The 15,049-nt window shown below is 41.8% G+C and overlaps 1 pseudogene; it reads right to left on the bottom strand.

Moving 5' to 3' along the window:
* The window catches only part of LOC124043295, a 25,972-nt pseudogene extending 10,923 nt beyond the window's left edge, over positions 1–15,049 (bottom strand).

Genomic DNA, 15,049 nt, shown 5'->3' with positions numbered 1-15,049 from the left:
ACTGTTGACACCTTGAGGAAGCGATAGGAAAAGGAATCTGGTTCATATCCCTTTAAATGGAGCAAAGGGAGGCTAAGGAACATGGAGTTTTCAAAATAGAAGCCACTTCCTGTTTTGATTTTCCTCAGGGTTTTGCCTGCAATATCAGTTCTGTTATACTCACAGATAATATTTTGACAGTTTGGGAAACTTTAGAGTGTTTTATATCCAATACTACTAATAATAATATGCTTATATTAGCAACTGAGACTGAGAAGCTGGCTGTTTACAATGGGCACCTTTTCATCCAAGCTACTCAATACTGCCCCTGCAGCCATAAAAAGTTAATGCAACCACTGTCAACGCGCGTTCAGGTCCAGCCGAACATCGGACGAAAAGTTTTAAAAGTTATATTACTGGTCGTAGAAACATATCAACCTACGTATAGAATCAATCTTTAGGATGTTTTTATCATAAATGTTCAATAATGTTCCAACCGGAGAATTCCATTGTCTGTAGAAAAGCAATGGAACGAGAGCTACCACTCATGTGAATGCACGTGACTGAGATCGAGGCTGCTGCCAGACCTCTGACTCAATCCCCTCCACAGTAGAAGCCTGAAACAACATTCTAAAGATGATTGACATCTAGTGGAAGCCTTAGGAAGTGCAAAATGACCCATATCCCACTGTGTATTCGATAGGGGCTGAGTTCAAAAACTGCAAACCTTAGATTTACCACTTCCTGTTTGGATTTTTTCTCTGGTTTTTGCCTGTCATATGAGTTCTGTTATACTCATAGACATCATTCAAACAGTTTTAGAAACTTCAGATTACGCATTATCGGGCAGCAGGGTAGCCTAGTGGTTAGAGCGTTGGACTAGTAACCGAAAGGTTGCAAGTTCCCGAGCTGACAAGGTACAAATCTGTCGTTCTGCCCCTGAACAGGCAGTTAACCCACTGTTCCTAGGCCGTCATTGAAAGTAATAATTTGTTCTTAACTGACTTGCCTAGTTAAATAAAGGTAAAATAAATAAATACAATTATCCCAGCATTCAAACCATCACACAATATGGTCAAAAACGGTGTTCAAATACTTGGGACTTCCCGGATCGGGAAGAGCACCATGGTAACAAGGAGAAAGAGAACAAATTCACGTTTAAAAAGCAAGGGGGTACGGTACGTCATACCGTGATCCATTTGGCGTCAATCTGTCTGTTATAAACATACAAGTAAAAGTTACTCCTCCCACTGCAAAGGAGGTAGAATCAGTCCTGACCTCCTTCTGCAAGACTTTCTGTCCAAACTTGAGCTATTTCGTCCAAGGTCACGTTTCTACAGGCAGTCAGAAAAGGGCGTTCAGGCAGCTACTTCTTTATTGTAAGAGGCTTTGAGAATTTCACTTATTGTGAAATATGGCCAAGAACACTTCAGTGTCAGTCAGTGGTAAAACAGAGGAGGGCAGTCCGTGACTCTGACCTGCAGCAGTGATGCCAAACCACCAGTGAAGTCTTAAACGTGGTACATGAGCAATGGGACTCAAGTTGTACAGACAGGAGAAGGAAGAGAACAGTACATAAGTGTCAGTCTGGGAGGCATGATCCAGTACTAATGTATGGCTGAGAACAAGAGCTATGAATATGAGCTCAGAACTCTACCCTCTTGGACCTTAACACAGGTGTGTCTTCACAGTGTCTGTTTTGCTTTCTGTACTGGCTGCAAAGCTTCAGTTCTCATCTACTGTACACTGAAGAGGAGAAGCAGGAAGTGATGTCAGAGAAGGAAGTGATGTTAGAATAGGAAGTGATGTCAGAGGAGAAAGTGCTGTCAGAGGAGTTAGTGCTGTCAGATGTGAGTGTGAGGACCAGAGCTTCTATTTATGAAACCCGTGACAACATCTTCGCAGACCCTGATGAGTATGACGACATACAGCGTGACTCCTACACAGGCCTTCAGAGAGATCAGGGTGACACCTACACAGGCCTTCAGAGAGATCAGGGTGACACCTACACAGGCCTTCAGAGAGATCAGGGTGACACCTACACAGGCCTACAGAGAGATCAGGGTGACACCTACACAGGCCTTCAGAGAGATCAGTGACTCCTACACAGGCCTACAGAGAGATCAGGGTGACACCTACACAGGCCTACAGAGAGATCAGAGTGACACCTACACAGGCCTTCAGAGAGATCAGGGTGACTCCTACACAGGCCTTCAGAGAGATCAGTGTGACACCTACACAGGCCTACAGAGAGATCAGAGTGACACCTACACAGGCCTTCAGAGAGATCAGGGTGACACCTACACAGGCCTTCAGAGATCAGGGTGACACCTTTTCACATACAATGGCAATATGAATGTCCCTCAAACATTTTCTCAAACCCCTAACTTCGTTCTTAAGTTCCATATGACTTAATTGTGTCAGGTAAATATCTAAGGCAATGCAATTGAATAAAATGTGTAATGCTATATAATGTTATGTAAGAGATGTGACAATGTTATTGTTTTGTTATTGATCATGCTATTTATGAAAGCTTGTTAAGTATTAACTAATGGTAATTCATCATTAGTCCATCCTTTTAGTGTATTCTTACTGTTAACACCTTTACATGTGACTAACTATTAAACCTGTCAAGCAATAACTAATGATGTAATGCCATATCTGGTTGGGGGTGGGGCTTTGTTGGAGCATAGGACTGAGAGTGGTAGAGGATTTGTTGTTTCTTTTCGCCCTTCGCCTGCAAAATACTGAAAAGCCAAATAGAAAAACCTTGTTTAAAAAAGTATTAACTAATGGCGATTCATTTTGAATCCATCCTCTTTGTGGGGCCCTATAGTAAAAACTGTTAAGACTAACTAATGAATTGTGAATATGCCATGACAGCATGTCAATTACAACACCCTGTAAGGCATTTGATTGGGCTTTGAACTGTGTTTTGAGTATATATATAGATGTGTTCCTACGTGTACGCCTGTAGGACTCGTGGCAGGTATGGGTGATGTTAGCAGCCAGGTCCAGTTGGTGCTGCCTGGTCTCTGGACTGCTGTGTTCAGCCCCGATCCCGATCATCCCTCCAGAGAAGCAGGCCAGGTGACCCATCCTGTGGTCTAGGATACCCCCTCTCCACTCAGCCATGTAGATCAGCCCCCCCAGGAGACCTCTGGACTAGGTTATTCTCTATGGCCTAAAGCAGTGTACAGTAGATGGGTATCATTAGTAAAAAACATGTGAAGAGTTTCATTCCAAAACACGATATATCCATTTTCAGAAATGTTGGTAAATTGATATTAGTAAAAAAAAAATATTTTTCATCAAATGTCTTTGCCTCTTTTCACGATCTCTCTTCTCCTGCTCTGTTCCATGGTTCTGTTCTTGTTCTCACGCTTCAGCTATTGCTTTTCTTCTGTTATAGCATTATATGGCATAGCATGCAACCATAGACTGGCCATAGACTGGTATGTGTACCTCCAGTGCAGCATAGTACATTCTTTTAGCAACTTCATCTGTCCTGTCTGACATCAGGTAGGATTTTATTAGATACTCGTAGAAACTGTCACCAAGGGCCCCAATGGAGACATAATCTGAAAAAGATAAGCAATAACGATGATCTGCCATGCCATGTAACACAAGTGGCTGTTCGCAGACAGGACAATAACATCAAAGAACAATGTAATCCCTCTTGGTTTAATGAAGGACTGCAATCACTCAATAGTCAGATGGTGACTTACGCTGTTCCCAATTCCCACTGACTGGGTTGAGAGCGTTTGGGTAGAGGCCACGTGGCTTGTCCAGCTGGTTCAGGTGTTTCCTAATATTCATAACCTGAGGGTGTAGAGAAGTAAGAGGGCGAGAGAGACAAAAAACAAGTGAATTTATTTAACAGTTGAGCTCATTACATCTGATTTTAAAGACTTGAAAACAAAAGCATTACATGTGAGGCTTGTGGAGTTACAGCACTCACCTTCTCGGTATAAATGGGATCATTGGTGAGTTCTGACAGATGAACAAACTCCAGATGCAGGGTTCCAAACTCTGCTAGAACACTGCTCCTCCCCAAATCCCCTCCGGACCACCTCCTGGAATCACTAAAACAGGAACAGACATGAGAGAGAAATGCTAGCCTGACAACTCACACTAAATTCCTCCGCTGCTTTGTCGTTTGCTACATACTTTAGTCTGAGACAGCCATCATTGAAGTCGTTTGTGGTGACGTGGAGCGATTGGATCGTCTCTAACCAATCAGAGTATCAAAGCCAATTACGATTATTTAAACCGCCCACGTGTGTTATGGCTCTAGCCCAACCCATTCTGTTTCTGGACCAATCAGACCGCCCCGAACTTGTTCACATTCGGTGAAGCGTCGGGGAGGTACTCAGATACAGAACCATTCCGGAGAAGTCCGTGGCCACGGCATAGTGTTTTGCCGGTGCAAGGAGTCTGGGTAGCCAGGCAAGAGAAATGTAACATTTGAAACCTGCCTACTGTATTGTAGAAGTTGTACCAGCAATAACACATAAATTATGCATTGGGCACATTCAGAATTGTATGAACACAATCATCCTCCCAATTTGCAAGTTCTACATTTGTTGAAATGTGAGGGTGAAGTTGCTAATATTGTTCGGTTAGCTGAATTACACCATGACATCCAGGGGTCTCTGTATTTTTTATATATAGGCCTAATAATAAAGAGGTCATTTAAACTGTATAAATGAATTTCCTTTTAATGTGGCATGAACACAACCAGTCATGATATTTTCATCTGACTGTCAAACAAATCACTTCAAAAAGTTAGGCATGTTTGTCTACTACAAAATAATTCCAGCATTCAAACTGTATGGCATTTGATGAATGGAAATAGACATCTGTTACAAAACACCAAAAAGTGTGTCTAATGTCATTCAGTGATTGCCATTAATTAGGCCTAAATTAATTGATGTTGTCTTGCTGACAAATTTATATTTTTTGTAGTTGGGACACCTGACATGGGGCTGAAACTGTCCTGGGAAAAACGAGATGCTCACCCTAACACACACTGTCAACTTACTAGACTAGGCTACAATGTGTATTGAACCTCAAATACAGTGGGGCCTAAAAGTATTTAGTCAGCCACCAATTGTGCAAGTTCTCCCACTTAAAAATATGAGAGAGGCCTGTATTTTTCATCATAGGTACACTTCAACTATGACAGACAAAATGAGAAATAAAAATCCATAAAATCACATTGTAAGATTTTTTTATGAATTTATTTGCAAATTATGGTGGAAAATAAGTATTTGGTCAATAACAAAAGTTTCTCTCAATACTTTGTTATATACCCTTTGTTGGCAATGACAGAGGTCAAACGTTTTCTGTAAGTCTTCACAAGGTTTTCACACACTTTTGCTGGTATTTTGGCCCATTCCTCCATGCAGATCTCCTCTAGAGCAGAGATGTTTTGTGGCTGTTGCTGGGCAACACGGACTTTCAACTCCCTCCAAAGATTTTCTATGGGGTTGAGATCTGGAGACTGGCTAGGCCACTCCAGGACCTTGAAATGCTTCTTATGAAGCCACTCCTTCGTTGCCCGGGCGGTGTGTTTGGGATCATTGTCATGCTGAAAGACCCAGCCAAGTTTCATCTTCAATACCCTTGCTGATGGAAGGAGGTTTTCACTCAAAATCTCACGGTACATGCCCCCATTCATTCTTTCCTTTACACGGATCTGTCGTCCTGGTCTCTTTGCAGAAAAACAGCCCCAAAGCATGATGTTTCCACCCCCATGCTTCACAGTAGGTATGGTGTTCTTTGGATGCAACTCAGCATTCTTTGTCCTTCATACACGACGAGTTGAGAGTTTACCAAAAAGTTATATTTTGGTTTCATCTGACCATATGACATTCTCCCAATCTTCTTCTGGATCATCCAAATGCTCTCTAGCAAACTTCAGACGGGCCTGGACATGTACTGGCTTAAGCAGGGGGACACGTCTGGCACTGCAGGATTTGAGGCCCTGGCGGCGTAGTGTGTTACTGATGGTAGGCTTTGTTACTTTGGTCCCAGCTCTATGCAGGTCATTCACTAGGTCCCCCCATGTGGTTCTGGGATTTTTGCTCACCGTTCTTGTGATCATTTTGACCCCACGGGGTGAGATCTTGCATGGAGCCCCAGATCGAGGGAGATTATCAGTGGTCTTGTATGTCTTCCATTTCCTAATAATTGCTCCCACAGTTGATTTCTTCAAACCAAGCTGCTTACCTATTGCAGATTCAGTCTTCCCAGCCTGGTGCAGGTCTACAATTCTGTTTCTGGTATCCTTTGACAGCTCTTTGGTCTTGGCCATAGTGGAGTTTGGAGTGTGACTGTTTGAGGTTGTGGACAGGAGTCTTTTATACTGATAACAAGTTCAAACAGGTGCCATTAATACAGGTAACGAGTGGAGGACAGAGGAGCCTCTTAAAGAAGAAGTTACAGGTCTGTGAGAGCCAGAAATCTTGTTTGTTTGTAGGTGACCAAATATTAATTTTCCACCATAATTTGCAAACAAATTCATTAAAAATCCTACAATGTGATTTTCTGGATGTATCCCCCTCATTTTGTCTGTCATAGTTGAAGTGTACCTATGATGAAAATTACAGGCCTCTCTCATCTTTTTAAGTGCGAGAACTTGCACAATTGGTGGCTGACTAAGTACTTTTTTGCCCCACTGTATATGTAGGCCTACTGGTAGCCAGTGATGTAGCGGTAAAAAAAATGGGTAAACTCTGATTGATGGTCGCGGTAAAAAAAAAAGTAACTCTCCGTATACTTTCAATGCATTATTACATTTTTATTTTATTTTATTTTTAAATGTGGGTAAATGGCATTTACTTGCTTTTACTCTCCACTAGGACTACACCAATGCCGATAGCCGAGCCTCTCTGCCAAGGCAATTTTAAAGACATCAACACACGCAGAATAGCCTACATTCAAAATAATAAGTTACTTGAATCTAAATCATGAGTTGTCCATAATTCATGAGTTAATGCTTGGGAGACTTCACAGATCATGTGACATAAAACACTACCTTTCTTTCCTTACATTAATGACATTTATGACAGTGTTATTCATCATTGTTAAGCATTTGACAATTTAATTAGAACATTGAACCTAAAACCTGTACGAATCATTGATCTTGGAGATCTCTGAAAATGCACTGTAAGTGTAACTATGTCTACGTAACATTTCATGATGTTTCGCCGTGAAAACAGTTCTCATGAGCACACAAATCCAAAATAATGTAAGCCTATGCCATTGCAAAATTGAATGCTTCTAACCGAAATAGTCAACTATAGGCCTACTGTCATTAACGTATAATTGTTGGATGGATTGGATGTGCATTGGTGTCTAGCTGTGGGCTAGTTGTCTCTTGATATTGTTGACCATCATCATCATCATCATCTGAGGAAATAAAACAAATATTGATAGAACATACTGAAGCTAAATAAAATGGTCTGTTACTTCCGACGCAGAGATCACCAGTACCCTCGCGCATCTGAAAAACAAAACAACGAGCGCTCCAAACAGCTGACCGACAAAAGCAAACAATGATAAATCAACGGATAAATCAAATGCATTGGAATAAAGGCTATTTTTAACAAAGTCGCATGGCAAACAAATGTCGAAAATGAGAAAGTACAAAGGAACATCTACACATAAAGGAGGTCAGCTGAGGCCGAAATTCAGCACTACTGGATGGACAGCACCGCCACATAGAAATACATTTTCTAAACCATGACAGATAGGTGGGGGGTATTCATTTCATTGGTAAATATGAAAATAAAATATTCCAATGTATTTACCACTGCATTCTAAACAAATAGGAAACATGTCAAATTGACATTATTTTGAGACCCTCCCTAAAGTTGGACTTTTGTTGCATTTAGGGGATTTAACATCTCATTCAGGGGAGCTGAGCCCCTGACTCCCCCGTAATTCGCACCATGGTTAGCTGAATAACTTACATCCAACTCAAATTGGCTACGTAATATTTATGTACTAATGTATCATTTTCTCTGCTCTTCTGCAAAGGTGCTGGCTATCATGCTCTCTAATGCACATGGTGGAAATATCAGCGTCTTGCCCTAAAATGAGTAATTTCACAGGCGTATTATTTCAGTGTTTATTGGAGGTAGCTGTAGTCAGACAGAATTATATGCGGTAAGCTCTAACCAGCTTTGATCACACAAAATAACCATTTCTAACTGTGACATGCCTTAATTGGCTAGGCGGATAAGAACTTGTTGTGACAGAAATGCGTTGATTGGATAGAATTACCATTATAGGCTGAGACAATCTATAGTTGTGTCTTGGATATCCTTCTTTTTGTCCAGTTGTCAGCAGACAGCACGGTTCATGTCTGAAATATTATTTTGTCTTTCTGATGAAAGAACCTGGAGAATAATCATAATGACAAGAGTCTATTCTGCGATAGATTAGGAGCAGATCCTGACCTGTTAGTCTTTCTCTTCGACCCAGACCTGTTCCTCATTCACTTCCATAATATTCTATATTTAGATCTGGAGGAGGAGGGGGATGTTGATCTTCCTCCACTCTGAGCCTCTGTCATTCCCAGACACCTGACACATCGATCCGAGATACGCATTTGACTGACAGCTGGGGAGAGGGAAGCTGACAGGCTGCCAGGAGCACCAGCTTAGCTTACCCTCCCTCTAATGGCCATGGCAGATTGCTTCACACTTCTCACTGACTTCACACTTACTTTCCCTAGGGACTAGGAGGGAGAGCTGGGCCATCAGGCAAAACTGAATATAATGACTCTCACTTCCGCAGTGAAAATGCGTTTTGAGTATAAAGGAACAGGATGGATTTCCTCTCTCGCTCCGATCCAAATGTCTTTTCCACTGTGGTTTTAATAGTATTACCGGGATTAGATAAATCCAGAGTTCATCAAGTGTGATGCATGATGACACACTGAAACTAATTAGATCACGATATATAGTCCTGCAATCTATTTCCAGTCCAAGAATTACACTACCTACAACAGCATAGCTACAATGTGTCAGTTTATGTATATTGCTTCAGTGAAGACTACCATGCTCCAGCAGAAGAGGTATTGTATACCAAACTAGGAAATGCTACCCACCCGGCCAGGTTGACAACTCCATGTGGTATGCCTGTGGGAGTGTTGAAGGCAGGTAACAGACTTCTCCCCAGCTCCACCACTTTCCTTTTAAACACCTGGAGAGACAATAGAGCTGTTCAGTTCAGTCCAGTTAAATCAGTTCAGTTAAGTCAGTTCAGTTTGGTTGAGACAGCTCAGTTGAGTTTGGTTCAGTTGAGTTCATCTAAAGTAGTAGATGAGTGACTTTATGGGACAGCTCAGGGCTTCATGCCCTCTTCTATCCCTCTTCTCAGTGTCTGTCTGGTTGCAGGTGGGGTTTGGCAAGGGACAAGGAAAGGGGAGGAGTGTTGTAGTCTTCATTGTAGTTCACCTTTTGTAGACTGCATCTAGTTCAAGCTCTTCTATGCTGAAACCACATTGTCAGTGTATCACTTTTCAGGAAGTGTTAATAACAGCTGTGGCAAAGTTGGTGTCCCATTTATCGTTTCCTGTCCTGCATGTCCCCAAAGGAAATGACTAATGACTCTCCTTGTTGTATCCAGCAGGGCTGCGACAATACCAGTGTTACACAAAAATTTTACATAGCAAAAATAAAAACACAAAGTCTTTGGCCCTTTAAAACCTGCTTTATGTCAAATATTGTGTTTGTTCTATAGCTTAGAAATAAATACAAGTGACTCTGGATGACAACATAATCATGCTTGTTTTCAACATTAAATCCCTCTTTATGTTTTGTTTCCATACCACAATACTAACAAATATCTCAACACTGGTATCATACCATGCCCTAATATCCAGGTGGACCACAAGTATTATCTAATGATGCACAACATGTATAAATCCACAGGCACAGCTTGACAAACTCACAAAATATGACATGCAGCTAAAAGAAAGAATTTCACCAAAGTAAAGCCAAAGCTATTCAAAGAAGAGCTTAGGACACTGTGTGCCTGTAGCAGTGTTCCATCTATCTGAAATGCTGCATTCTTTTAAAACAAATGACTGCCTCTGTTTGAGAAAAAAAGCAGCCAGCAACCACAAACAAGCAGTCTTGATATAAATAAGCCTCAATATAGAAGTCAGAGAAAACTCTCTGCAGGATGTAATGAAACTGGTACTGTGATGAGTATGTTATGTTTACTTTCATTTCTGAAAAGACTATATCAAGATAATAATCCAGCTCTCTCTTTACAATTATTTAAGGCTTGAACAAGTGTCCTTGAAATTGCACAGCCTGTAATCACATCAAGAACTGAGAGCACAACCTTGTCAAGAAAAGTGCTCTGGCAGAGGAAGGTAATACTGGTAGTCATGTTGCCATGGTAATCTGAAAATATACTGTCATCTCACCCAGTGTAATTGATCACCATACAAGGAGAAAAACAGGCTGTTGGGAGCTGTCCATGGTGCCGAATGTCTTCCCAACGGTCATACCTGGGGCTGTATGTGTTAAATGTCTCAGAGCACGAGTCCTGATCTAGGATCAGGTTCCCCCTGTCCATGTTATTGTAATCATTGTGATCTAAAAGGCTAAACTGATCCTAAATCAGCACTCCTACTCTGAGACACTTGATACATACAGCCCCAGACTTTAAGACACTGTTTAATTAGAGAAGGCACAACTGAGCCCTAAAATGATATTCTTAATTACTTCATAGTCTGGTTCTTGATCCTGTTCCCAGCTGTGATAACTGACCATCCCCACAGTGGATCAACTGCAATGGAATCATTCTACGACAGAGCCTGCTTAGTTCCGAAAAATAATGCCTTGATTGTGGATAAATTCCAGAACTCAATCAACCTACATAATTTCAGTGGTGTGTGTGGTATTGATGGAATTCTCTAATCTGTCCATTATCGATGCATTATAGGATATATACGTTTTGACAACTGCACACATCAACCAGGATGTGATGGCGGTTCTTTTTGATTCTAGGTCATTTATTTGAACGGCCACATTATCAGGCAAGAGGATGTAGAGCTGTTTTCCGGAAGACAGATATCTTTAGGCCTCATAACGGTGGGAGACATTATAGCTGAGTAATACTGCTGTTAAGCAATGTAGAAATGTGATGAATAAACTATGATGGATGGATCTCACCTCCTCTCCTGTTAGGTAGTAGGCAGACAGCAGGCCACCCACGTAGCGGATATTCACTTCAAACAGAGACGCCTCTCCACCCTGTGGGGAAAAGAAAGAAAGAAAGAAAGAAAGAAAGAAAGAAAGAAAAAGAGAGATTGCTTTTCATTACAGACGATGGATACTTTCTATTGTGTCTGACGAGCTGTCGGAGGTTTGGTCCCAGGGTTATTTATGAATGTTTTTCATTTTCTTCTCAGTGGGCATAATCTCCCTGCCTGAACCATGATTGATATCCAGGTCCAGCATTCTCAGAGTGACGTCCCTAGCATCCCAGCGTGTCTTGCACGCTGTTCTGGATTAGATTTAAACAGCTGGATTAGATTTAAAGTGGCCTATGTATAGCCCCACTGACAACATTAATTATTTGTAATAAGGGAAAAATGACCCACTTACTACATTGAGGTTCAGGTTGTTCTCCACCCACTCCTTGGCCTCCTGGTACTCTTCACCAAGCCCCATAATGTAGAGGGTATCAAGAGAGTCCACAATAGAGGCACCTCTTAACCCACCTGTGACACCAACACACCAAAACACAATGGACTGCACTGCAGACTAGAAACATTAAGTGCTATGGACTGCACTGCAGAGACATTAACTGCAGACATTAGTTTGTAAACTTTCATGTAGGTAGAGTATGTTCAGAAGCAGGGTACTGGTATGCCATATAGTACGTCCAGGGAGCCATTTACTCACCAAATGTCCTGCCATCATTGCCATTCCTGGAGAGTGGTCGCAGCTCATTCTCCCCCCATGCGTAGCGCTTATAGTTGTCCCAAGCAAACTTCATCATCTGAAATAAAAATACATGTGGTAGAATCTCAGTGAAATAAGTATTCTAGTTTTAGTGAATAACAAACAGATGACAACCTTTAATTAGCTTCAATACCAAAATTGAACAGCCCATTACAGTGGTTTCATAATCTCCATGAAATGATATCATTGCAATAGGATGAGGTCATTCAAAGAGTCACATTTCTGTGATCTGAGGGCTCCCTCGGGAACCACCAGTGACATTAGTAACAACCAACACCCATTCATCTCCTCACCCTACTTATTCACGTGGCCTAGGCTAATGCATAGAATGGCTTTCACATTATATTATCGGAATATGCATCTAATTTTGCCAAACTAACTTCTCTCACCATGGGGTCTGTTTATATCTCAAGAGCTAATAACCTAGTCCATGGAACAACTCCTCTGCCTGCAGTCCTTGTCAACAATCTACCAACAGTGAGTCGCAATAAGCAGTAACTGTACCGGTATATCAGTTTGTTTCTTATTACCTCTTGGCATAGATTAGCAGTTATCTTGAGGTAACTGTGTGAGGGAAAGAAAAAGAGAACAAAAGAAAAAGGCTGTAGTTCTGTTGACACTGGCTCTGACTTTTGTGGTGATAGGACAATGTGTGAGACAGTTGGAGAGAGCAGGGAGAGATGAACTTTGGAGAGTGTGTGTTGCTTTATTCATCAAAACAGCAGTACCAGTGAGGAAGACGGACTGGCCTACTCATGATATTTCACCGGTAAAGCCTTGGGGTTGACCTTTGCAATCAAGATGACCTATTCTGGATGGGATCTTTGGCACCTCTGAATCATCTGCCATCAATAAAGTATCAGACGGCCTTATTTCCCCTCCAGAGGTTTGGTAATGACACGGAGCATCCATTGACCAGAACATTAGGAAGAAAGAAAGATCTTGAATAAAAATTGAAGGGGTTTTAGTTTGACATTTAAGCTTGCTTGGCTTTGTTGCAGCCGTGTCAATGTCATTTTACACTTCCTCACAATGAATATCCAAATGAGGCCAAAGGTAAAGTCACATTCTCCTTGCCAAGAAATGAACAAGAACCCAAGTTAGACCAATCTCTGGCAGTACAACTCTTAACTGATATGATACTGTAATAGCGTTCTAGTTTTGGTCCTCTATTTCTATGAAAGAAAGATTCTGTTTGACTGTAAGTAGCCCTATTTAAAAACAGATCAAAAGAATAAAAGCTTCTGCTTCATTCAGGAGAATCGTGGCTGAATAGCAACATAGATCACTCAGTCTACAGTTGCTCTACAGTCATGGGCTTTGCAAATAGTTTGCCGGGTAAATAATATATCTCTATTCTCTGTTTGAATGAAAGAAGCTAGTGTACGTTGTGTGTGGGAATATTCACCCCCCCCCCCTAGTTGCTGTGTGTGTGTGTGTGTGTGTGTGTGTGTGTGTGTGTGTGTGTGTGTGTGTGTGTGTGTGTGTGTGTGTGTGTGTGTGTGTGTGTGTGTGTGTGTGTGTGTGTGTGTGTGTGTGGCGCTTTGGAGACGTTTGTAATAAGTAGTGTCAGGTAAAGGCTAAGGTGAACAGCGGCTGTGACTGTTGGGAGTCAGGAGAATCATCATGTTTGACAGTCAGGAGGAGCCTGTGCCCCAGAATAAGGAGGTGCACTGTACGTCCTAAATGGCATCCTATCCCCTATATAGTGCACTACTACTCATAGGGCTCTGGTCAAAAGTAGTGAAATATGTAGGGAATAGGTTACCATTTGGGACAGAGACCCAGTGTCTGGACAACTGGAGCAGCCCTGCCAATCAAACAGCATTACCTCAAGAGATCTGTACAGTAGGCTTTATGACCCCTGCACCCCACCTCTGCCAACCCACATACACTTACCATGCAGCACCATTATTGACCTGGAGATTTGCAGCCTGCTGATGAATTTGTCTGGCTTTTCAAAAGATGCCAACTGCATTCCCTCATGGGCAACAGTGAGGAGACACCTTATCGTTTTCAGTCTGGGGGCTGTGCTAGAATCCAGGCTATTTAGTATAAAATTCACAATAGATCCTAATTAATTTAAAAGTGTGAATCATTGAGTAGACCTTCAGCCTCAAGCATGTTGTTGCCATTAACAGTTATTTGCTCAAATACATTGATTGCTCAAGCTATTATTATCCTCCTGCCTTCTCCACATAAACCTGTCTGTAACACAGCGTTATCCTATCCTATTATGATACCATATGGCAATGCATAGGCCTATCACCACCGGCTCTTACCTCTTTGACTTTCTCCCGACGCTGCAGAGATTCAGGATCACTAGGTTTTCCATAATTTGCGCCATATGGCGGTTTCAGCATACAATTCCTCAACTTCACTCTCACAGGTGAGCGCGCCCGACTCGATACCACCACGCCCCTTGTATGCACCTTGTCGTCGGCAGCGTCACCTTCAGACGTATGTTCCATTGAAATTGTTCCTTGACTACTTTCCTTATTATTTGTCTGTTTTCCATTTGAAGATGAGAGTTGTGATTGTATACGTAGCACTCCAATATCGAACCGAGCGGCTCCAATGAGCCCAATGGGTGAGCTGGGCTGTGCACTTTGTCCATTCATCGAGTCGGTGAGAACTGCCGAGTTGTCCGAATTATGTTGAAAAATACGTTTCAAACGAGATGTTTCAGGCAAAAAAAACAAAGCTCCAAATCCCAGACTTCCGAGAAACAGTAAGAATAGAAATGTCTGCGGTAAACGAAGCCCCACGAACGAAGTTTTACCTGCGGGTGTTTTGAAAATCATCTCGTCTCAGTTTGCCAACACAACAGCTACATTGTTGATAAAGTCAATTGTTGTCTCCTTACATTTTCCCTCGTGGCCGTTACAACATAAAGACAATAATTGAACTTATTTAGTTTGAGTAGAATTCCAACGTTAAATCTTCCCAGAGTATGGCGATTTTATGAACGCACGAGCCATTCTTAATCAGGTCTCGTTCACTCAAGCATGTTTAGAATTGTGATACTCTGTACAGTACCCGTGTGAAGCTAGCCACAATAAGGATTAGCCACA

The sequence above is a fragment of the Oncorhynchus gorbuscha genome, linkage group LG09 (assembly GCF_021184085.1).
Source record: "Oncorhynchus gorbuscha isolate QuinsamMale2020 ecotype Even-year linkage group LG09, OgorEven_v1.0, whole genome shotgun sequence".
Lineage (NCBI taxonomy): Eukaryota > Metazoa > Chordata > Actinopteri > Salmoniformes > Salmonidae > Oncorhynchus > Oncorhynchus gorbuscha.
Note: the sequence above shows the minus strand (reverse complement) of the source record. Positions and strands in the feature narration are given on the sequence as shown.